The sequence below is a fragment of the Dryobates pubescens genome, chromosome 13, assembly GCF_014839835.1.
Source record: "Dryobates pubescens isolate bDryPub1 chromosome 13, bDryPub1.pri, whole genome shotgun sequence".
Lineage (NCBI taxonomy): Eukaryota > Metazoa > Chordata > Aves > Piciformes > Picidae > Dryobates > Dryobates pubescens.
Genome location: NC_071624.1, coordinates 17,929,221 through 17,953,911, shown reverse-complemented (window position 1 = coordinate 17,953,911; position 24,691 = coordinate 17,929,221).

Genomic DNA, 24,691 nt, shown 5'->3' with positions numbered 1-24,691 from the left:
ATCCAAATATGCCAATATTTGTCTATAAATATCAAAGGCACACAGGCTGGTCTGAAGCCAACTAAGTTATTTAAAATGGAGTTTCCATTTTTTTGAGTGAGAATTATGGTATCTAGGATATTTTGCCTCAGAAAAAGGGTTCCCTTCCTTATTTGAAGGGAACAGCTAAACCCCTGACTTTAACTATCTTCAAACTGCTAGCAGTGTACTTTTTACAGCTCACTTCAAAACCCATGCAGATGTATCATGTTAGCTCATTTGTGATGCAACACACAGCTGAATATTTCAAGGTTCACAGCAGCACACACTCCATAATGTCACTTTTGGGGAAAGCCGTTGTCCCAGGGGAGCAGGATTTGGTTTAACTTGATGTTTGGCACACATCAAGAGTTCAGGCTTGGCTGGCCACTAGAAAAGTGACAGAGGCATTCTATGAACCCTTCTCCCATCCCAAAGGAAAGAGAAAGGGAAGAAGGGAGAGAGACTGATGGGTTGGGAAAGAAACTAAACCATCTGGAATGGAAAGAGGAACACCCCAATGAAATAGAGACTAAGAGACACAAACCAGTATGGAACCCCATCCCTGATGGCAGTGATGTGACCATCACCACTGATGCTGGGGGCAGACAGTGGGGGAAATCCCAGGCTGGACTCAACAGAGATAGGAAAAAGATTCAGGAATTGGATTCTGGGACTGAATTCAAGAACACACAGACTGGGGTTGAAGTCAGAATGGACAGAGTCTGAAGTCAGATAATAACCACTGAAGAAGAGGCTTGTCTCTGGTAATCCCTCAGCTTTACCCTGAATATGACATGGAATTGAATCCCTTGTTGGACAGTTTAGAGTCACCTGTCCTGTCCACCTCTCCCTGCAGCCTTTTACTTTCTGCACCCCCAACATGGAGCACAAGACTTAGCAGGGACCTTGGATTGCACTCCAATCCTAGGAATAACTATACAAACCAAGAGTTCTCACTGCTAGAAGCAGCCCCTGTCTGTGCAAACCTGTCCTGAACTTCAGAAAATGCCAGCACTTAGGAGAGACTGAGCTGGAAAGTCAAATCACTGAACAGAATTCTGATCTAGCTCAAATGAGGACAGTGCATTAAGTACCTCCTCAGGTGAGCTTGTACTCCCACAAAATTCCTGCTGGAAAACATTGGGCTGCAAACTCTGTGGGATAGCCGAGTGCTCTGGGTGACCTGTATAACATCCAGCATCCACCAGGCTGTTATCTTTGGTGCTGTTGGTGGATCAAAGCACAACTAGGCACATGGAAACCCTGGGCTGCTCCCAGCACCCCTGCATCTCTGGCTTCTTAGTGCAGACCCTCAGAGAAAACTACAAGTTGCTTCAAATTTAACTTGGAACAATAACATTACAGAATCACAGAAACATTCAGGTTGGAAAAGACCCTCAGGATCACCAAGCCCAACTGATAACCCTGCTCTGCAAGGTTCCCCCCTAAATCATATCCCCAAGCACCACATCCAAACCACCTTAAAACACATCCGGGGTTGGTGACTCAACCACCTCCCTGGGCAGCACATTCCAATCCCTAACCACTCTTGCTGTGAATTTTTTGTTTTTGTAATGTCCAGTCTAAACTTACTCAGTTGTAGCTTGAGGCCATTCCCTCTTGTTCTATCACTAATTACCTGGGAGAAGAGACCAGTACCAGCATCCTTTCAGGTAGTTGTAGAGAGCAATGAGGTCTCCCCTCAGCCTCCTCTTTTCCAAATTAAACAGCCCCAGCTCCCTCAGTCACTCCTCATAAGATTTATTCTCCATGTTCCCCAATTCTAATGGATAAGTTTGGGTTTTTTTTATGGCAATTTCAGGTTTTCTCACTCTGCAACATCATTAACTTCTTACTATCCCAAAGGTACCTCTCCTTCTTCTTCTGCTCAGAGGAGCTTGTCTCTTCCATTGTGTTAGCCTAACCCTGACATCCCTTCTTTTCCCCAAATTCCAGCACCCTCTTTCTCACAGTAGTGGATCAAAGCAGTAGGGTAAACTTCTTCATTGGTGCAGGGATTTCAAAGGTTGGTGCTTCTGGCTTAGCAGATGATGAAAATGGAAGACATGCAAGAAATGGAACTCAGTTCAAATGAGAGGCAGAGCAGAAGTAAGCACCTAGACACCATCAGTCTTTTGACATGGTTTAGTGGTGGACTTGGTAGTGCTGGGTTGACAGTTGGACCCGATGATCTTAAGAGATCTTTTCCAACCAAAAGGACTCTATGATCCTAAAAGACAATTGTAGAGTATCCTCTGATGATAATCCCCTAAGTGGCACACGCCCAATATTTTCAGTTAGTGCTGGCAACAGCAAGCACCATTCAATGTGCCAAAGTTGTTCTCATGAGTCACAACTTCTGCAGGCAAATGGAGAAAACTGCAGCATGTGTTGCAGTTGCTTGGTGCTTACCCAGGTATCATGCCAGACTGCAAAGCCACAGACTAATGGTGATAGTTGGGATATATACTTTTTTTCACTTACAAAGGAAACTGTGGAATTAAGCATATATATATATAGCAGTTCTCTATAATAGGAAACTTCACCCAAGAGATCTGGCTGTAGGGTTTGAAATCACTGGAAATCTTTTCAGTACCACATGGGCTTTATAAACCAGATCCAGAACACACATCCAAGCTTTCTGTCCTGTCTCTGTGCCATAGTACTTTGTTGGGACGCAGTTTTAATTCCTTTGAACTCCATTTACTCCTTGACTACAAGAAACATTGTCTGGGATCTTGCCTTTAAAAACACCAGAGTCAATGAGCCTCTACACTCGGTCACAAACAGTCAGGCCTTTGTTATCTGAGCTGCTTTTAACATCAAGATCTCCTGTATGAGAAAAAGAACACCCTTTCTGTCAAAGTTCTGTTTCTGAGGTGGGGGGATAAGACTTTACAGAGTCCACAGTAAAGCAACACACAGATAAAATTCACCTGAGAGGTGGCAGGTGGAGGTCATAGTCTTCTTTGAATCAGGGAAAGGAAGAATTCAACTGTGGCTTCTGCACACTGTGTTAATCTCCTAACCTGTGGGCTTCTGAGTGTTTTGGATACCATGTTGAAAAGGCTTGATGTCACCCTAAGCCAGATGGGTATCATGCTATAAATCTGCAGGTTTTGTAGGCTGGGGGAGAGTTTCTCACTTCAAATAATGAGCTGCTTTTGCGTCAGGAATGTGCTGCTGCCAATTCACTTTATTTTCCTTCACACCTGAAGATTGAGTCTGGAAAAAATGGGGTTTGATGTTTTGCTTTGGTCGTTCTGCTTCTTTGCCCAATATGTTTTAAATACCTTCTGCCTTGAAGTTTCTGCAGACTTTGCTTTGAGGCCAGAATGACCCCTGAGATCAGGACCCTGCTGCTGAACTGAATTTGGAAAAGGGATTACAAAATGCAGAGTATGAGCACTTCATTTTGGACGTGAGAAAAGTGCAGTAAGGTGCTTTTAATTCATGTACCTCCGTCTCTTAGAAGCCATATAGTAGTGGCCAGTAATGCTGGTGTAACTGAAAAGGAGATGGTGGGAGAGAGAAAAAGAAGAGGCAAACAGGCTAACTGATGAGACCCAGCTCATTAGTAAGCTTTGTAAAAGGAGCTGTGTTCCTTCCATGAACATTCTAGGTTCCTTATAGAGTGAAGAGCCCTTCTAGACAATGACAGCCTATTTTATGCTATATTATATGTTTCTGGTGCATATCTATCAGCAAGAAGCTGATCTATTTGGACTGAGAGGAGCATGACCTGTAATTTCATCTTTTCATGACAATAAGCACCACAAAAGTAAATGACTCAAGCATATTTGTGGCACCATTTTCAGAAGCAAATCCAACAAATCCTTCTGGAATACTTAGCAACCTCTAAAATGTTGAATAACCAACCTTGGAAGTGAGCAGGTAATCCTTTTTGGGAGGGGTTCGATGAAATGTGACTTTGTGTTTGAAGATATGGCAGTGATATGGAAGCCTCTGTATGCAAATCCACAGCACCAATTATTTTGTACCGATGAGGAGTTGCTTTACTTTTTAATGAGACAAGAAACTCTGACTAAAGTGCAGTCATGTTGTACATTGAAAAAGGAGCAGGGTGTTTGTTAGCCAATTTTAACACCTTGTAATGAAAATATATAGTGACAGAAATACTTCTTGCAAGTACAGCCTGGTGGGAAAAGTCTGAGATGTTCTGGCTCTCAGCACAGTTTTGCTTCATAGAGGTATGTGTGCTCCTGGGATGGGTTGCTTACTCTTGAAACTGTTCAACCATGGTTCCAGTGTTCATTTTCACTTTGTGTTTCTCCATTACAATATATGGGTGGCACTGACATGTGAACTTCTCAGCAGAAGCAGAGCAGCCCTGGTGACTACAGTCCACCTGGTGCTTCTACTCTGACACAAGGTTTTGTCCAGGCTATTACTCAGGCATCCAAGCTGGGAGCCAGTTTGAGATTTATTCTTTCACTTCTTTCTTCTGTCAGAGAGTCATAGAATGGTTTGGGTTGGAAGAGACCTTTAAAGATTATCTAGTCCAAATACCCTGCAATGAGTAGGGACTTCTTCAACTAGATCAGGTTGCTCAGAGTTTCATCCAATCTGACCTGAAATGTTTCCAGTGATGGGGGCTTCTACTGCTTCTTTGGGCAACCTGTCCCAGTGTCTCACCACCCTCACCATAAAACATTTCTTCTCTTCTGGTCTCAGTCTTCCTCTTTTAGTTTCAAACCATCACCGCTTGTCCTGTCACAACAGAACCTGCTAAAAAATCTGTCCCCATATTTCTAATCAGCCTCTTTAAGTACCGAAAGGTCACCATAAGGTCTCCCTGGAGCCTTCTCTCCTTGTTCAATGATTTTTTCACTACAGCTTCTTCAAATTTCCATCCTCAACAACATGTGTTCTGCTCTAGCTCACTGCTGAAGGAATATCATCCTGTGGGTTGCAGGAGTAATTCTGAAAACAATTTTACACGGCCGTCCAGTGATATTTTGGATCTTCACACAGGTCACAAAACCCAGGTCAGAGAGACAACAGAAAGGCTGGACCAGATGATTATTTCAAAGTCTCTTCCACTGTGGGCTGTGTGGTTGTGTTTGGTGCTGGTGTTGCAGAAGATGCTCAGGTCAAAAATGATCAGGGGGTTGGAACACCTCTGCTACAAGGGCAGGCTGAGGGAGCTGGTGGTGTTCAGCCTGGGGAAGAGGAGGCTCCAGGGAGACCTAATAGCAACCTTTCAGTACCTTTCAGTACCTGAAGGGGGCTAAAAGAAGGATGGAGAGAGACTGTTTACAAAGGTCTGCAGTGATAGGATGAGTGGCAATGGCTTCAAACTAGAGAAGAGCAAATTTAGATTGGATGTTAAGAACAAGTTCTTTACCATTAAGATAGTGGAACACTGGAACAGATTGCCCAGGGAGGTGGTTGGGCCTCCATCCCTGGAGATATTCAAGGTGAGGCTCGACAGGGCTCTGGGCAACCTGATCTAGTTGAGGATGTCCCTGTTGACTGCAGAGGGAGCTGCACTGGATGACCTTTGGAGGTCCCTTCCAACCCAGAACATGCTATTATTCTATGATTCTATGCTGTTGGGCCACCAGATGGCACCAGGTCACTGATGCTCACAAAACCTCCTCGGGCTGCCCTGGATCTTCAGAGAGCGATGTCAGACATCCAGAGCTGTGTCTGACTCGGAGAGGGAGTGGCTGAACTGAACAAGGTGAGCTTTGCCTTCTCCTGGCTCTCCTTTTTGCCTGACTAAATTAAGTCCTGTGAATGTAAAATCACTTTGGTTTAGATTTCACACTTAATAAAATGAAAAATTCTCCCACAGATGATTTTGGAGGTTGAACTACCCCCCAGATATTCAAACTTCCTGAACAAAATTCCTGGTTATAGAGTTCCTTAAGGCAGCATAATTCTCTTTCATGAGGATACATGGAAATGCTGAGTCCTGAAATAGCCTCCCAGTCCAAAGAGATTTTGTGAGACAATCTTTTAAGCCATCTACCCTTTGTATTCTAGGACACCTTTGTGGAAAGCCATTTGTTCTCCTCTGCCCATCCCTGGCTTCCTTGTTCTCTTGTGCCACAAGTTCCCTACAGTTCTATAGCTGAACAGATTCTGCTCAGTGGGTGGATAGTATCTGCCCTGCAGGACAGGTACTTGCTGTTGCTGGTTGTCTTATCCTCTCTCTGCACACCTACTACACATTTGCAGTTCCAGGTATACAAGGAACCTTTGTCAGCTCTTGGGAAAGGGTCTCCAAGGTGCTCTAATATGTTAGTGCTTCCATTCTGCACCACTCTGAACTGTCTCTAAGAGCCTCAGTAGAAATTCTAGTTTAGGAAGCACGTCTGATTTCAACTGGCTTGAGCTGGCTGGTGGGCTTGGAGATGAAGTAATCACTCTTGCAAAGGAACACTGCATTCAGAGTGTGGCCACTTGGTACACATGAAATAAACCGAGGGTTTTGTTTATTATGATCTTTTCATTACCTGCTTTAGGCAGATCCTGGCAGTTTGACTGAAGACTTCAGTTACTTGAAGCAACAACATTTCCTCCTCCACAAAGCAGTAAATACTATATTGATACACTTCTTCCACTTCACTTGAGAGTAGATGCTGTCCAAGAAAAATACAAGCCTGTTCACGTGTCCCAGTTTTATTTCAGAGCCAAAAGAGAAATGGGAAATGGGAAACAGAATAAAAAAATTCCTTCTGCAGTTGGTGGAGATTTCATCAGATAGTTCAAAGATGTTCAGTGTGTCACCAAAAAAGAAATTGTATCTGGATTTTAATGTTAATCTAAACTTCCCATCAGCTGATACACTTTCACATATTAATTACAAGCTATTGATTATCTTAAAATAAAGAACTTCATATTTTGCTATGTTTGTGGCTTGGGCACTGACCTCAAGATACTGTGCTTTGCCAGCAGGTTGAGGGAGGTGATTCTCCCTCTTTGCTCCACTCTGGTGGGACCCCACTTGGAGTACTGTGTCCAGCTCTGGAGCCCTTATTACAGCAAGGATCTGGAGGTGCTGGAGCATGTCCAGAGAAGGACCATGAGGATGAGCAGAGGGCTGGAGCACCTCTCCTATGAGGACAGGTTGAGCATGTTGGGGCTGTTCAGTTTGGAGAAAAGAAGGCTCCAAAGAGACCTTATTGTGGCCTTCCAGTGTCTGAAGAGGGCTACAAGAAAGCTGGGGAGGGACTTTTTAGGGTGTCAGGTTGTGGTAAGACTACAAGGAGTGGAACAAAACTAGAAATGGGTAGATTGGATGCTAGAAGAAGTTCTTCCCCATGAGGGTGGTGAGACATTGGCACAGGTTGCCCAGGGAGGTGGTAGAAGCCTTGTGGAGGTTTTGAAGGCCAGGCTGGATGTGGCTTTGCACAACCTGATCTAGTATGAGGTGTCCCTGCCCATAGCAGGGGGATTGGAATTAGGTGATCCTTGAGGTCCCTTCCAACCTTGACAATTCTATGATTCTATGCTCCAAGCATCCCATCTCTACCTCTGCTTGACTTTGGACACATCATATATTGCTTTCACTGTGAATTAAGCATGGTCATTTTCTTCTTCCCACGTGTTGTTTATTTATACTATAAAAATTTAGTCTCTCACTGTATGGTTTGTTTTTTTTTTTCCACAGGTGATTTTTGCCTTGGTGAGCATCCCTAGATGTCAATGTAATGGGAAAAATATTTGAGTGCTATGATTTTATATTGATTTCTGTCCCCCCCTTTTCTGTCTATAAATTGCTGATAACATTCAGGAAAACGTTTCCAGAACTTTAAGGAAGCCTTTGCCAGAGACTTGTAAAGTGATTTGAGATTTGCAGGATGAACATGCTGAAGAGATGCCAAGTGAGATGATAAACAGCCTAAACAGCCTTCATATAATTCTTAGTTTTGGTGAAAATGAACTGGGGTCTTACCAAACTTTTAAATTCCCTTCTCCCCCGCTGCAGGGCTCTTTGTCCTGCTTTTCATTGACCTTCTGTTCTCAGTGTGCTGGTGGGTTGCTTATTTCCAGTGCAAACTTGATTCACACAGCCCGAAGTCTGCATTGTAGGTTTGGTTTATGTTGCCTCATTATTTCTCTTCACCGTGTGCCACGACACAAGGGTGTTTTCCCAAAGCTTAATTGAAACCAACAGGTAACTGTCTGACCTGCACTAGTTAGAAATGACCTACCAGGTATCATTTTAGTATACTTGGACTGCTTTTTTTGGCTTGTGCACAAATATTTATGGCAAACTGGTTTACAACCTATTGTAGCGGAGCTGCTGGGGCACCGTGGGATTATTCCTGTCTCAGAATTTCACCCAGATTTTATTTCACAAATAAAAATGCATCTGTTAGTTTCTGCTGGATGGACATTTCACTAGTGTGCAGTCCCACGTTTACTGAATCACAGAATTGTCAGGGTTGGAAGGGACCTCAAGGATCATCCAGTTCCAATCCCCCTGCCATGAGCAGGGACTCCTCACACTACAGCAGGTTGCTCAGAGCCACATCCAGCCTGGCCTTAAAAACCTCCAGGGATGAGGCTTCCACCACCTCCCTGGGCAACCTGTGCCAGTGTCTCACCACCCTCATGGGGAAAAACTTTTTCCTAACATCCAATCTGAATCTCCCCATTTATAGTTTTGCTCCATTGCCCCTAGTCCTGTCACTACCTGACATCCTAAAAAGTCCCTCACCTGAGAACTGCTCAAGCTGGAGGCTTTATTCGTGGCCCTAAAAGGAGAGGAAAGCGAAAATCTGTGTACATGGGGGGCTCACCAGGGCAGCTTCAGATGGGTCTTTCATTCACTCACTTTTCTCAGGAACAGCATTATAGGAAATGTTCATGGAGGAAAAATCCTAGTAATTCTGAAGGCATTGGAAACATATTTTTCTTTTCAATGGACATCTGTTGTGTTAAAGAGAGAAGAGGGCTTAGCAAATAATGATGACTCTGTAGCTCCATATTATTTTCACTGTTTGTACATACCCAGAACAGACCAGATTTGTCAGAAGTTTTGCTAAGCATTAGTTAAGTGTTGATGTAAGTACAATATGCTGAAGTGTGCTTGTAGAAATCACATCATATTTCACAGAAATATAAGCAAAAGGCAGAGCATCTACAGCAGCCTGGAGTTCACAGTGATAGGAAGCAGCTCTTAATTCGTAGAAGGAATAGTAAATGCTCCTGGAGTGCAACTTCTGCAACTTTCTTTTGTCATCTCTGAACTCCCTGGCTGTGCTTTATTGGCAACTAAAAGCAAGTCAGTTATGGCAAGAGGAATGTGCTGAACAAGGTCAAGAACATTTTAAGGCAGTGATTTCTTTCCTTGGTAACGTAAGGCATAGACATTTCAACAGTTAAGTAAAGGTCAGGATGATTCAGGGTCAGCCTTGAAAGTGCCAGCCTTAAAAGAGTCATAAACACACAATGGTCCAGAATTTTCTCTATTCAACTGTTTTTATAGATGATTACTCCAGAGTGAGCTTAAGTAGTCAGCAATCACAAAATGTGCTGCTGGGTTTACACCTAAAGGGAAGAGAACATTATGAAAGTCTTTTTCAATATCCTTTCACCCCCACCCCCAGTCCCCTCCTGCCCCCCTTTTCTTTTTTGGTATGTCATAAACATGCCAGAAAAGCTCTTTGCAGTATGAAAATGTCTTCTGGAGTCCAAGAGTTAAAACTTGGCTGGACTAGGTAGTGCCAGTCTTTCTTACACCTTCAGCAAAAGTTGGATGTAGTCCCTTTGTCTGGAAGATAAGATTATGGACATTCTGTTTGTTAGAAGAAGCAGCTTCATTGTCTGGGAATAACTCCCTTTTCCTGAGTGCGTCACATTGCTTTATTCTGCCTTTTCTACAGTCAAAACGTGGCTGTGTCCTGTCCATCATCTGTCCTGGAACCGGGAAAATGAGTGACAGAAACTATTGGTTAAAATTTGCTGAAATTATTCCACCAATGCTCCAGGAAAGAGGCATTGTTTATGTCACTGCACCCTGGCATAAATACTTACAGCGAAATATACTGGGGGGGGGGGGGGAAGAATGGTTCAGCGAGGTGTGTTAAAGGTCTTTTATTTGCATGGATGCTTCACTTTGCCCACTTTGATTGATAAAGCTGTGGATTCTGCAGCTCTGACTAGACAGGAGTGGGGTAACACTTGCCCCATATAGCCCCATGCTGCAACTGCAAGGTGTGTTAAAGGTCTATTATTTGCATGGATGCTTCACTTTGCCCACTTTGATTGATAAAGCTATGGATTCTGCAGCTCTGACTAGACAGGAGTGGGGTAACATTTGCCCCATATAGCCCCATGCTGCAACTGCAAGGTGTGTTAAAGGTCTTGTATTTGCATGGATGCTTCACTTTGCCCACTTTGATTGATAAAGCTGTGGATTCTGCAGCTCTGACTAGACAGGAGTGGGGTAGCACTTGCCCCATATAGCCACATGCTGCAACTGGATTTTGCTCAGCAAAACTGCCATTCCCCACCTCCAAAGATCAGGCGCTTGGTGAGCATCCTGAGCTGTCTAAGGCCTCAACAGGGAGAAATTTGTTTTACATATCTAAGGCTACCAAAACAATTTCACTGCAGCGGGGAACAGGTGGAAGCATTCATGTCCTCTGAAGTTTAGACCGATATATCACAACAAACCCTGATTCCTAGAGTCTGATAGTTTATTAGTAGTTTATCTCTCATAATTAGTCTGTCTGTGTGCTCACATGGACTTCACGAGTCACATCTCAGCTCATTATCTTGGGGAACAGACCTATTATTTTTGAAAGCCACCCAGTCAATAAATTAGCTTGGAAGAAATGATAGTCTAAACCACCTTTTCAATAGATTGCTGTCATGCTTGGTTCCTATCAAAGAGAAGCCTGAATTTTTTGTTGTGACATATGGATTAACTCAACCTTCCCTGCTGTGAGAAGACAAAAGACAATTGGTGATGCATGGAGCAAACTGATCTTAAAACAGAGACATCGACAAAGAAACATGACAGCATGAAAAGACAGAGTACAGTCTGCTGTCCACGTTTACAAAGTCATTCTGTCTGTAGCTCCAATGTGCATCTATTGTCTATTTTACTCTCAACGTGACAGAGTTCCTTAACTATAGCACCTCTAAACCCCCTGCACCTCAGAAAGAAGCAGGGATTGTTAGCCAGAGTTTCTTTTGGTTTTGATCATGCTTTCATGCTTGCTGTTGAGCCACAATAAGCTCACCCAGTGTCAACAAGGAATAATTCCCCAAGTTCCTTTCTTTGCTCTGGCTTTCAGTTGCTCTTCCACACTACTGAGACCGGATGGAAATGTTGACGTGATACCCCAGAACAAGCTGATTTGTTATCTTTCCTCTCATTATTTATGCATGAATATGCCTTTAACCTAATATATTCTTATTTTCCTTTTCTGTTACACACACTCCTGATGTATTTAAATAGCCCACTCCATAACCGTTTAATGTGACTTTGTAATTGCCAATTACATCTTTATGATGCATCCAGATATAACAGGGAGGCATAACGCAGCTGGTTCTCGGCTTGGCTAAGACAATGGCTCTGTGCTGGATCAGCTCACATCTTTCACCAGGGGCTTGTTAGACTGTGGATAAAGGAAAGTCCCTGCTTGACAGAAGTGACACAGCCATGGTGAGGAGCCAGTAGAGGTGACACAGCCTTCTAGGAGTGCAGCTTCATGAATTTTGAACTTCCAGATAGGACTATTAAAATTGTGCTTCAAAAGCCTCTTGATCATTTTTAATGCTCTTATTCAGGTGGGCTGAATTTGTGTGTTGGGTTTTTTTACCCCTTAAGCATCTGAGCATTTTTGTGTCAGTCTCTTCAGCCAGAAATGTGTAGTATTTCCTACTTTATTTTTATTTTTAGAGAAACAGCTGTTTTGATTTCCTATCTCTTTGGAATTCTCTCTCTTCTCTGAAATTCAGGATATTTGTGTGAAAAATTAGTTGTCTGTTGTGCAGTTGCTGTCATACTGACTATTGCTTTTAAGTGTGATTGATTCTTAAGGAACAGCTAATAGAGCTCTTTGCCCACTATCCTCTTGTCATTGCTGCAGATAGAAAGAAACCTTTCAGGAAGAGAAACTATTGATTTTATTATACCTTGGACAGACTGTCATAAAAACACAACCAGAGAGCTTGCTCCTTCCCTTACTAATTCCTGTTTTACATTGTAATTCCTCTAGCTTGTTTCTGGGAGAGAGGCTCACACAACCTCCTGCAGATGGAAGGACTGCAAGCATCATCCCTTAAAATACTGTCCTTTAAAATTACTCACAAGAAATGCACACGGACTGTGTAGCTTGCACAGAAGCCCTGAGAAGCTAGGAAAAAAAGGAAATGGTCACATCCTACTTTACCCACAAAGCCTTTAATAATTGATGAGGTCTACCTGCTTCCATAATGCACATAATGTAAATATACCTGCATATCACATGCATTAAGGGATTTGTCCTTAGGCCACCTTGGCAAGGTAGGGAGAACTTAAAGGGAAATCTGAAATTAAACCACAACCCCCTTGGTGCCTTAGGACACTGAGGTGAAATGCACTGCTTAAATCCTGGCAGCGCAGGGAGAATTGCAAGCCTAGAGCTCATAATGGCCATGGTTTTGATAGTGATGTTTCCCCAGTGCTTAATATTCTGTTTCAGCTTGTGTCCAGGACTGTCTCTGTCTTAGCAGGGCTCAGCAGCTTTGCCTGTTCCATGCTGACATCCCTCTGTGCAGGCTGCTACCTGAGATAACCTCTCCAGAAGATGTGAGGCCAGTATCTCTCTTCTTTAGAGATTATGCTGGGGGATGCAGGTCTTCATTCTTGCTCAGTAGTTCAAAAGAAAAGGTTTTTCCTCAGTGTTTTCTGTATTTTTTGCCAGCTTTCTTCTGTGGAGGCACCAAACAGAGAACCGCTGAGGCCAATGGGAACAGGGAGGTGATTGTGCTCAGCACTGGTGAGGCCACATCTTGAGTATTGTGTTCAGTTCTGGGGCCCTCACTATAAGAAGGATATTGATGTCCTGGAGTGTGTCCAGAGAAGGGCAGTGAGGCTTCTGAAGGGCCTACAAGGACTGTCTGAGGGAGCTGGGATTGTCCAGTCTGGAGAGGAGGCTGAAGGGAGACTTCCTTACTCTCTACAACTACCTGAAGGGATGTTGGAGCAAGGAGGGGGTAGCCTCTTCTCCTTGGTGTCAAGCGACAGGACCAGAGGAAATGGTTTCAAGCTGTACCAGGGGAGGTTCAGGCTGGATTTTAGGAAATATTTCTTCACTGAAAAGGTTCTCAAACATTGGAGTGGGCTGCCCAGGGCAGTGGTGGAGTCACCATCCCTGGAGGCGTTGTGTGGACCTGGCACTTAGGGACATTGTTTAATGTTGACCCTTCAGTGCTGGGTTGAAGGTTGGACTGGATGATCTGGAAGGTCTCTTAAAACCAATTACATTCTGTGATTCTGTCAAATAGGGATGAGAAATTGGGGATTTCTGGAGAAATGCTGGGAGAAAGAGGAAGCCAAGACAAGAATGGAGATGGACAGAGCTGCTCTGAGCAGACTGGCTCCTCAATGCAGCGCAGCATGGCACAGGAGCAGAAATAGGCAGTGAGCTATAAAGGAGATGACTTGGTCTTGATCCCTCTTCTACAGATTTTCAGTTTATCTAGTGATTGGTGATGTAAAGATCAAGATAACCCCAGACTGCAAATTCCAAATGGACATAGTTTTTCATAGGCCACTATGTAAGCCCAGAGGAAGGTGAGATTCAGGACACTAAAGTTTTGCCTTTGGTATTTTTCTGTAGAATTATTTATAGAGCTTCCTTCTTGGTGCTGCAGAGGATCCGTTTCTTCTCTGCTGCAAAATTAGGTGCTGCTACTCTAGGAGCTAAACAGCCTACAGTTAATTTGCTTCCAACTTTACAACTCTTCCTATGCCTTCTTTCAGGTCACCTAGGAGCTCTGGGAGCAAGAAAGTAAACCCAATGTCCCATATCATTTTAATGCCTAAGCTGTAAAATTCTAGTCCTTCTGCTGCATTTACTGATGTTTAACTAAGTGAAAACAGGCCTTAAGATGGACAGACTAGTTTATCAGTTAATAATGTATATCTGAATGATAGCACTGCTGTGCTCAACACATGAAGAAAGCAAATATATGTATTAAAAAAAACCCTAAATTTGAAGATTCTAGCTCAGTAATGCATAAAATAGCTAAAAACCATTGTAGCAGTTGAGGAAGCAAATTCATTTTCATAGATCCGTAGAATGGTTTAGGTTGGAAAGGACCTTGAAGATCGTCTTGTTCCAGCCCCCTTGCCATGGGCAGGGCCACCTTCCACCAGCCCAGGTTGCTCAAGGCCTCATCCAGCCTGGCCTTGAACACCTCCAGGGAGGGGGCATCCACAGCCTCCCTGGGCAACCTGTTCCAGTGTTTCGCCACCCTCACTATAAAGAATTTCTTCCTAATCTCCAGTCTAAATCTCCCCTTGTCAAGCTTCAATCTATTCCCCTTCATCCTATCATTCCAAGCTCTTGCAAAAAATCCCTTCCCAGCTTTCTCTTGGTCCCTCTTCAAGTTCTGGAAGGTTGATAAAAAATGTCCCTGAAGCCTTCTTGTCTCCAGGCTGAACAGCCTTAACTCTCTCACCCTTTCCCCATACGGGAGGTTTTCCAGCTCTCTGCTCATCTTCATGGCCCTCCTCTGGACCTGCTCTACCATCTCCATGCCCCTCTTATGCTGGGAGCATCAGACCATAACTGGACACAGTAGCCCAGGTGGGTCCAGGTGGGTTCCCTGCAGAATCATCTCCCTGATCCTGCTGGTCACACTTCTGAGATTCTCACTTTGACTGAGAAGTATAACAGAGTGTACAAGAGGAAGCTGCTTTTCAAACTGGGTAGCTGTGATTCCTAATGACAGGAGCAGATGTCCTGGGGGCTGCTATCTAGTTCAACACACACATAGTTAAGTGACAGGGGAGGAACAACACAGCTGCAGGGGCACCCCCCCTCACCCATATCATGTCCAGACCAGGCTCTGAATGTCAATTGCATATTGCCTGGCCCAAATTACCAGCTATCATACAACTAATTAATGTTAAGTGAATGTTGTCTACCATATCATTTTAATGAGATTAAATGTTTCTGTCCAATTTTCCTGCTGTCAGTTCAGTAGAAAAGTGAGACAAATGCTTTTGGGAGGAGTGACATGCTAAGAGTGAGATTTTGCTCTTCTGCACCTGTTCAGATCCACAAAATCAACTCTGCAATTGTTGGTCAACCTCCAGCCTATTTTCCTGCATGCATCATTGCTGGAGATAAGGGTCTGGTGAAACAAAAAAACGTACCAAACATAGGAGGCAACTTGCTGATGGTTACAAAGATACAATAGAAGCTGCCTTGTTCTCCTGTCAGCCCTGTGGTGCTACCCTTGGTAGATCTGGCTTATCAGTAAATAACATGGTTACAAAAGAAGGTGCTGCTACACTGAAAAGGAGGTTGGCAGATATGATTTGCTTCTGGTTCTAACTAAACTCTAGAAACTGATCATTTCCCATCGTCAGTAACACTGCACATAAGCTCAGCCAGCAGGTTTGGACTATGTGGACACCACTGGTGTAATTTCCAGTGCTGTCATGATAGATGGGTGGATACAAATCTCTTTTGAAACTATAGCTGAGCTTTGCTTTTATTCAGCCTCTTGATGTTTTCCTGTGATTTAAAAGACAAATACATTTGTGTCCTAAGAGAAAATACCTTAGCATGTGGTAGTGTCAGGGTTAGTTTGCCATTTTCTGATTGCTATTTATATTGAGACTAATGATCTTCAAGCCAGGTTCAGGATTCTATTGCATCCAAAACACAAACCAAAAAGATTATCACACACAAAATCACAGAATTTTAGGAGTTGGAAGGGACCTCAGAAGATCACTGAGTCCAACCCCCTGCCAGAGAACTAGAGTAAGTCACACAGGAACTCATCCAGGCAGGTTTTGAATGTCTCTAGAGAAGGAGGCTCCACCACCTTTCAGAGCAGCCTGTTCCAGGGCTCTGTCACCCTCACAGTGAAAAAGTTTTTTTCTTATGTTCACATGCAACCTCCTCTGCTCCAGCTTGCATCCATTGCCCTTTGTCCTAGCATTGGACATCACTGAGCAGAGCCTGGCTTCGTCCTCCTGATGCTCACCCTTCACTTCTTTATAAACATAAATGAGGTCTCCCCTGCTCCAAGCTAAAAAGCCCCAACTCCCTCAGCCTTTCCTCAGCAGGAAGATATTCCTCTGCCTTCAGCATCTCTGTGGCTCTGTGCTGCACTCTTTCAAGCATCAATCACACAGAATGACTATGGCTGGAAAAGACCTTGAAGACCGTCCAAGAAGGAGCAAAATCTTAGCTGTTGGAAGCCAATGGAAGTTAGTTCAGTTACACAAGGTAGAACCCAAATTCTAGCAGAAGAGTTCTTGGGAAAAGATCAATGTCTTATTCTTTTACCTGAGGCTGTAACACACTCTGGTTAGAGTGATAATTCAAAAGCTGAAAACCAGCAAGGGACATAGGACTGAAAGGCATCACCTGGTGACCAAGACCAGTTCCCTGTTAGCACATAAGAAATATTTTAGAATTCTTTTAATGACCTTACAAATTCCCACCATGTTTTTAGCTTTTCTCTTGTTCCTGTTGCTTGTATTAGGAAGCTATTCCAGACACACACTGCTTAAGCATACGTGCATGGCTAGTCTGGACCGGCTTGCTCTTATGGCAGCATTGTCTTTTAGGCTAGAAAACATTCTTGCATGTCCCTGATACTTATCCTGTCCCTCCCCTTGTTCCATAGTGTGCTTCAAGAGAGCAGTCACATAATGATCTCTCTTTCTTCCCCATCCTTCCTTCTGCTAGTTTAAACAAGCCTCATTTTTGCTAGTCTAAACAGATCAAATTCTTCCTCCTTTCCTGGCTGCCTGTTCTCCTGTTCACCCTAACAGGCCTTCTCCATACCTGCATCAAGTGGAATTCTTTTCTTCACCCTCCTGAATAACCCGAGTTGTATGTGCTCCCCCAGAAGGGCATGTTCTAGGAGCATACTAATGGGGTTTTATTTTATGTTTTGTTTTATTTTTATTGCCTTATCACATTTCTGGCTTACAGAATCCTGTGTGAGTCCGTTTCTTCACTTGGTGTAACATGGCAAATGCAGCAAAGATTGTTGTTATTATTAGTCCCCAAGTGGGGTTTTAGGTTTCATCCAAATCTTACTTCAGCCTCAAAGTCAGCTTGTTTTTGCAGCATGATATTCTCATTCTTTTCAACACCTCTCACCTTTTCACCAGCAAACTTCACCAGGTTGTGCCTGTCATTTGTGCCACATGCAGAGATAAGACCATTCCCCCCCAAAAAACCTCATCCTTGAGAGATTAATTTGTGAGCCTCCCATAACTAAACAACTCCCTTTTGAACACAACTCACCATGGTATCCTCCTTAGCTTTTTTTTTTCTGTACAGTAAGCTGCTTCAAGGTTAAAGTAACAGTTTTCCACATGCAATAAATGCTTCACTTGAAGCCTGTGTAGATTGGGAGTTTGCATCTAAAAAGACAGTAATAAAAGAAGAATGTCGAGTTAGTTTGGCATGACTTAGCCTCATAAACTTCTCTGAATGTTATACCATTGCCATTAGTCTTTAATTAGAACAACCTTCATAAGTATTTGTGATTTTCAGACACATTTTGAGGTCAGTCTAAAAAAACCTCTAACTGCTGACATTGCCTTTTCCCTTCCTCTATATAGGTGCTTCGTTTATTATTGTCTTGAACCTTGATTTAAACAAAACATGCTCCATCTGAAGTGCTTAGTCCATTCAGTGCTGATTTTGTTGAAGACTGCTTTTTGTGATTCATATATTCTTCTCAGACTCTTTTTCATGTAAAGCTTTGTAGCAATGTGGATGAATAATCACAGAACCCCAGCACAGTGGGAAGTGGTGGAGTTGCCATCCCTGGAGGTTTTGAAGAAGCGTGTAGATGTGGTGCTTCAGGATATGGTTTAGTGGTCCATTGTAGCTGAGTTGTGGTTGAACTCAGTGATATTAAAGGTCTTCTCCAACACTAATGATTCTATGGTGAGAGTTGGAAAAGACCTCTGAAGATCATCTAGTCCAACCTCTCTACTAAAGCAGTCCACTTAGAGCAGGCTTCACAGGAATGTGTCCAGGTGGATTTCGACAGTCTCCAGAGAAGACTTCCACTAATAACAGGCACAGAATTACTAGCTGGGGACTCCATTCCAACACCATTTTGTTGTTGTTGGATATGATCACCTTACAACCTGTTAAGCTGTAGCTCACCAGACATGCAGGCATGTGTGAAATAGTTAATTGCCACTTTCTAGCTGCGGTCCAGCGCTTGCTGTTTCATGAAGCATGGTCAGCACAATTCCCATACTCAGAATGATTTTATTTGCATTTAGCAACAAATACTGCTGATGCTAATATCTGTCTCCCTTAAGAATTAAAAAAAAGAAAGCTTATTAAAACATTTTCAGTTCCTCAGCTCCCTGTAGACAAGACTGTTTAAATCCTGCCTTGGAGTAGGTAAATGCCTATATATATATGTGCATGGCAGTATGAAGTTAACTCTATGTATTAAAAGAGTTGTTCCAGGATCATAGGATTGCTAGGGTTGGAAGGGACTTCAAAGATCATCTAGTTCCAACACCCCTGCCATGGGCAGGGACACTTTCCACTAGATCAGGTTGCTCAGAGCCACATCCAGCCTGGCCTTAAAAACCTCCAGGGATGAGGCTTCCACCTCCCTGGGCAACCTGTGCCAGTCTCTCACCACCCTCATAGGGAAAAACTTCTTCCTAATATCCAATCTGAATCTATCCATTTCTACTATTTTTTTTTCCATTCCCCTAGTCCTATCATTACCTGATACCCTAAAAAGTTCCTCCCCAGCTTTCTTGTAGCCCTCTTCAGATAGTGGAAGGCCACAATTAGGTATCCTGGGAGCCTTCTCTTCTCCAGACTGAACAGCCCCAACTCCCTCAGTCTGTCCTCACAGTAGAGGAGCTCCAGCCCTCTGCTCATCCTCATGGTCCAGCACCTTCTCTGGACATGCTCCAGCACCTCCAGATTATTCCTGTAATAGGAGCTCCAGAACTGGACACAGTACTCCAGGTGGGGTCTCACCAGAGCTGAGTAGAGGGATACATGTGATTCCTCAAGAATAAAGAAAATCAAATTCCTTTTCATGTATCATAGTTATTACAAAGATGGGAATCCTCTCTGCTTCTCAGATATCCATGATTAGGAAGACAGGATCCTCCTACCACTAAATTTCTTAATGTTTCATTTATTTTTTTAAGAGAACTTGGTGTTAATGTTTGATAGGAAAGTGTGGGGGAAAGCTTGCAAATATCTTCAGCTGCAGTGTGCAGGCATCATCTTCTAGACCTGACATTTGACAAGAAAGCTTTCTGAAAATAGAGGAGTCAGGGAAGGATCTGGAGCAAAGTGCTTCAGGACCATAAGGAAAGTACCTGAAAGGGGATCTACGAAAAGGATGCAGAGAGACTGTTTCCAAAGTCCTGTAGTGATAGGGTGAGGGACAATGATTTCAAACTAGAGAAAAGTAGCTTTAGATTGGATGTTAGGAACAAGTTCCTTACCATGAGGGTAGTGGAACACTGGAACAGGTTGTGCAGGGAGGTAGTTGAGGCCCCATGCCTGGAGATATTGAAGGTGAGGCTTGACAGGGCTCTGGGCAACCTGTGCCAGTTGAGGTTGCCCCCGCTAAGTGCAGAGGGGGTTGGACTGGATGACCTTTGAAGGTCCTTTCCAACCCAGACCATTCTGCAATTCTATGAATATACCTATGTGATTTTTTAAAAAAAGTCATAGCTTCTGATAAGTACTTTTGGAATACAAACTTTAGCAAAAGGCATTCCCTATCTTTGGTCTCAGACTACAGTCAAACTGTGTGGTGCTGTTTAAACAATATGCTTAGGCACCTGAGTTGGACTCATTTTAGTTAAAACCAAACCTGGATCAGTTTTGGGGTCTGTAGATCACACAGGTCATTCTTGTCTATGGGGAGGGGAAGCAGGAGGAGGAAAGTAGGGGAAAAACCCTTCTCTTTTTTATCAAAATACCACAAAGTAAAGTGAATTTTAAAACATCTGTTTTAATTCTGAAACCATCTGAAAATATGGGTCAGGTCTTGTAGTTTCTACTGCAACGTGTCCACAGAAGGGCCATGAGGATGATTAGAGGGCTGGAGCTCCTCTCCTATGAGGACAGACTGAGGGAGTTGGGGCTATTCAGTCTGGAGAAGAGAAGGATCTGAGGAGACCTTATTGTGGCATTTCAGTATTGGAAGGGGGCCTACAAGAAAGCTGGGGAGGACTTTTGAGGGTGTCAGGTAGAGACAGGACTAGGGGGAATGGAGCAAAACTAGAAATAGGGAGATTCACATTGGATGTTAGAAAGAAGTTCTTCCCCATGAGGGTGGTGAGACACTGGCACAGGTTGCCCAGGGAGGTGGTGGAAGCCTCATACCTGGAGGATTTTATGGCCAGGCTGGATGTGGCTGTGAGCAACCTGCTGTAGTGTGAGGTGTCCCTGCCCATGGCAGGGGGGTTGGAACTGGATGATCCTTGAGGTCCCTTCCAATTCTAACAATTCTGTGATTCTATGATTCTACTCATTCAAAAATAGATACTGCAGTCTCGAGATGTTAGCAGGGGCAGAAGAAATACGAAATCTTAGATTCTTTATTATTTTTTGTTGGCAAAGATTTCAGTTTCATCCTTCCCATGAAATTCTCCTGCTTTCTGTTAATAGTTGGTAAATGGATTCATTGTAGGTGAATGGTCCCTAAGAAGAAAATTGCACAATGCTCCTTTTATGCTATGGTTAAAGACAATAAAAAACCATGAAGAACAAGGGAAAACCTCTCCTCTTTCGTTTCATCCCTCTGTTCCTCTTTCTCTCCAAACCACTACATTAATTAGCTGTCTGACTGATTACTCAGTCAAGGACTTAAGAGATCAATGGTGACAGTAGCCAGGCAGGTAATTTAGAGCAAAAAACCAGTAAAGCAATGCTCTAATGTCTCTCAGAGAATGAAGTGTGGTCTAGTTGTGTCAGCAGAACAGACAGAGAGGAAAGTTATACAGAGAAACACGCGATTGAATTTCGGTTCTTCTGTGACAAATCACCTGGAAGTGTATCCCTGGGATTTCATTAGCTCTAATTGGAAGCAAACAAACAAAGAACTTATTCATTTGAATTTTAGTATTTTAAGGACAAGTGATGTGCTTAGCAAGGTGTGAGACAATGAGAAAAGATGAGCTTCCCAAGCAGCTCACATGAGCCATTCTAAAGGGATGGGGAAACCCTGAGAAGAATTCTACTTCTGAGCGCTTCCCCCCCCCCCCCCAACCCCCCCCCCCCCCCCCCTTAATATATCATTTGCAACTGCATTGTTTTTTGTGATGCAGATGAGAGTTACTAGTTTCAACATTTGAAAACCAAACTTGGAGGGGGCTGCCTGCCCCAGAGGATAAATTGGAATGCTCAAAGTATTGAGACTAGTTAAGAGCATTGTTTTACACGCGGCGGTTGCTGGAGTGTTCTTGCTGCCTGTTTTGTGCTGCTGAGCTCATCTCTTTCTCATAGCCACTGAACTATGCAGTGACCCAACTGAAAAAATCATGAGGTGGAATACACCTCTTTTACCACATATGTCAATACTTTTTGCATTTATTTGTTTCAATTCTCTTACAGAATAACTCTTTGAAATTTCCTGCACTCTGGATAGATCAGGAATATTTCAAAATCAGATTGTGTTGTCTACCTGTGGCTGGTTGGCCAGGTCCCAAAGGGCTCTCTGTATTTCCTGACTTGATGAGCCTCTAAACACTCCTAGCACAAACCCCCCAAATCTGATTTCTCTGACCACATAAGCATGCAGGTGCTCTGCTGAGTTTTTCAATGAGTTGCTCGTTCAGCTGCTTGCAGGTTTTTCTGGTGGCTAACAGTATAGAATCATAGAATGCTTCAGGTTGGAAGGGACCTTTAAAGGTCACCTAGTCTAACTGCAGTGAACAGGGACATCTTCAACTAAATCAGGTTACTCAGAGCCACAAACAACCTGACCTGGAATGGTTCCAGAGATGGGGCTTCTACTATGTCTCTGGGCAAGTTGTCCCAGTGTCTCATCACCCTCACTGTAAAAAAAACCTCTTCCTTCTATCTAGTCTAAATCATAAAATCATGTAATCAGTAAGGTTGGAAGAGACCTCAAACATCATCAAGTCCAACCTGTCACCCAAGACCTCATGACTACTAAACCATCTCCCCTCTTCCAGTTTAAAACCATCAACCCTTGTCCTGTCACAACAGGCCCTGCTAAGAAGTCTGTCCCCAGCTTTCTTATAGGCCCCCTTTAAGCACCGAAAGGCTGCTATAAGGTCTCCCCAGAACCCTCTTTTCTCCAGGCTGACCAACCCCAACTCTTTCAGCCTGTCATCACAGCAGAGGGGTTCCATACCTCTTCTCATTTTTGTTGCCTTCCTCTGGACCTGGTCCATGTCCTTCTTTTGTTGAGGGCTCCAGATCTGACCACAGTACTCCTACTAGGGTCTCAGCAGGGAGGAGTAGAGCAGCAGAATCACCTCCCTCAACCTGTGGCCAGAAGATCACCGAGAAAAAAAACCCAAACAAACATGAAAAGATAAAGAAGTAGGAAATAATTGTTAGTATTTGCTCTGCAAAAGAATGGACTGCTCTGATGTTTCTAAACCCTAATTCTTTTCTTTGTATTGTGATGAGGCTGGACTAGCTCCATTAAGTTTATGTGAGTTACATCTGGCTCACCTGTGGAGGTCAGAGAAGATGCAAGTCCCTCCCCAGACGTGTGATTTTAATTTGCATGTACACGAGCACACTAGATTAGCCACTCATTGGAGTGTCATTATCCCAGATCCAGAAATAGATAAAAGTACTCCCAGTTGTTATTGCCTGCCAACATAAAACTTACTTTAGGATTATGCTGTCAATGATGTGTTCTTGCTGCGGTTTCGGTTAAGTAATGCTAAAGAGAAAAGCTATGAAATGAGATCAGCAGTCTTTATATAAGTAATTGTGAATGTGAGTAACATTTTATTTTCTCAATCAGATGTAATAGCTCCCTACAGAAATATACTCCTGACTTGAATATCAATGGATTTCTACTTATCCTGTCAAACAGAAACTACTTTATTTGAACGTTTTTTCCCCTGTTAGAGAGACTGCTGTGGGGTCAAATTGTTCAGATCTTTTTTGTTTCCTCTCCCTTCCAACCCCTCCTGCCCTCTCCTCTGAATGAATCCCTGACATCAATGAAAACCTCAGCTGATGTTACAGCAGCCAGACAGGAGAGCATAGCTGGTGACTGCTGGATGGGTATGGGGTGGGAGTGACTGGGGAACAAGCGGGATGTTGACAATGAATTCCCACACGAGGCAAACCCCTTGAACCACACACGCCCTGCCTTTCATCACCGCCCGCGTCGGCGCTTGTGAAGCGATGCCTGCTGCAGGCGAAGCCACCGCGAGGGTCCCAGGCTCCAGTCTCAGCCAGGTTCGCTCAAACACAACAGCGAGTTTGTCATTACAACTCACGCAGGGGTTTGGCTCTTTGTAGCAGCTAATGTCTGTGGATGGCTGTGTTGCTACCAAGTAATGGAAGAAGGGGTCAGAGGGCAGAAATGCTCAGAAAGAGAGAAGTGAAGCAGGAATTTCAATTCAGTGCTAATGGATGGGCTTCGGAGGCTTCTATTAGCAGAAATTATCACTGTATTAATGTATTTCAGGCAGCATTTTTTACAGTTGAATATGGTGTTATTTTCCTAGTTATCCCTTCCCTGACAAGTGGATATAATCAAAGCTGTCTGTGAACACTATTATCAGAAACTTACTATTATGTGCTGTAGGGAAAAATATCAGGGAAGGGTGCAGTGCCAGAAAGCTATTATATGTTTTAAAGATCTAGTGCAACACCAAGTATTTATTTATGCACTACTTTTACTTCCCATGGAAGAAAATTATTTGAACTTAATTTTCTTGTCTTATCCAACTGCTGTAGAAAATGTACCTCCCACAGTAAGTCCATAATTATGATTAACAACGTGGGCTAGATCCTCAGTTCCTGTAAATTAGCATTCACCCCTTCCACTGCAATGGAGCAAGGCCAATTCATTGCAGGAGAGAAAGCTTCCAATGGCCTTGGGCTGCCGCTTTACATCTTTAAGGTATTAACAAGCCTTCTTTAATACAGTATCATAGAATTGACTCTGGCCAGAATGAACTTTAAAAGGGATAAATCTGGCATCGTGGGCTTAAAAGTCATTAAAATTATCTTGTAAGCAAAATGAATCCTTTCAATATATTCTGTTGATGAATTAAAACAATGAGAATGCTCTTGCTCTGTGATGTGGCTTGGCTTGGTAGCACAACTTTATTTTCTTCCTAATTTCCAGGTTAGCCATATACTTAAAAATATTGCAGTAATTCTGGCGTAGCTCTTACTGCTTATTGTGGGGGAAGGAACTCCAGTGACACAACACAGAGTAATTATCTAAAAATATCTGTATCTATATGGTTGACTATGAAATGTGAAGG